This window comes from Sinocyclocheilus anshuiensis, unplaced genomic scaffold (genome assembly GCF_001515605.1).
Source record: "Sinocyclocheilus anshuiensis isolate Anshui unplaced genomic scaffold, SAMN03320099.WGS_v1.1 scaffold478, whole genome shotgun sequence".
NCBI classification, from domain to species: Eukaryota; Metazoa; Chordata; class Actinopteri; order Cypriniformes; family Cyprinidae; genus Sinocyclocheilus; species Sinocyclocheilus anshuiensis.
Window position 1 is genome coordinate 1,559,018 of NW_015542376.1, and position 1,219 is coordinate 1,560,236.

Consider the following 1,219-nt stretch of genomic DNA (forward strand, 5'->3'; position numbering starts at 1 on the left):
TTCTGCTGTCTGTTGTTCTGTTGTCGGTGTTTCTTTGTCTGAATATGGCACTTAACACATGCTGTGTGGTATCGGGGCATTTTAACGAGTACGAGTACGAGTACGAGTACAGGAGCTCAGTATCGGTGCATCCCTACAAAATATGTTCATTTGGAACAGCTTGTAACATCAAACCCAGATTCTAACTTTGAGGTATGAAACATAATATACTTTAGTGCAAATAATTATATGCCAGAAAAGATTTTACACAAGTTATTAGTTATGCCAAATGTAAATGAGTCATGTAAATTCATTGGATAAAAACAGTGGGACCCCTGAAGAACATTCAGTTCCTAAAACTTCTGGAATCATGTAATTAAAATATTTTATTTTAATTATAATTATTTTTTAAATTTAATTATTTATTTATTATTTTATTTTAATTGTAGAAAGTAGAGTACATGGATTCAAAAACAGGTTAAAAAATACTAGGGTAAGGGGGGGTCTTTAAATATTGTTGTGGAGATGGGGGACCTTGGCGTCAATAGTGCTGATAACCACTGATTTAGTATGCTTATATCGCAGCATGATGTCCACAGGGCTGGTCTCAGGTCGAGTACAGTGCCATTGTTTCAGAGTCACCATCTTTTTTTCCCTTGTTGCGACAGGGTGGCACAGCTGGCTGATAACCTGCTTGACTCGGATGTGTTTAACCACTCTCGCACACAGGCCCAGCATACTAACGCTATAAAAGTACACCTTCTTAAATGAGCCTCAGGAGAGCCGGTCGCACCTAGCTGCCTTCGATATACAGGCCTGTCTTCGTAACTACAGCGCTGCCTCTGAAACATAATGCCAGCTCTCAGCAGAGAGCGAGTCTGACTGACTGCTGGATCCAGCAAGTGGGGGAAGATTGATGGTAAGAAGGGAAGATTGAGGTACAGATAGTAAGAAACAGGAACAAAAAGAAAAGTGCCCTACCCAGGGGCGGACTTACCCATTAGGCAAAGGTAGGCGACCGCTTTGGGCCCCCAAAAGCCAAGGGCCCCCTAAAATGCTTTTCATATAGGATATGCGCATTAAGCGCGGACACGCGAACCTTTGCTGTTTACGGTGTTTATTACCACGACAACTGTCCGAGCCTGTGGCGCCTGCAGGTGTAGGGCTGTATGCACTGTGAGTACCATGAGCGCTCAGACTGATCTGAGATTTGCCCCGCAAACATTTCAGCAGTTATTAT

General features: G+C 42.6%; 1 protein-coding gene across 1 annotated transcript in view; it reads right to left on the minus strand.

Annotated features, from left to right (window-relative positions):
• Positions 1-1,219, minus strand: part of LOC107692300 (netrin receptor UNC5D-like) — a 231,266-nt gene that overhangs the window by 22,911 nt on the left and 207,136 nt on the right. The window lies entirely within an intron of this gene.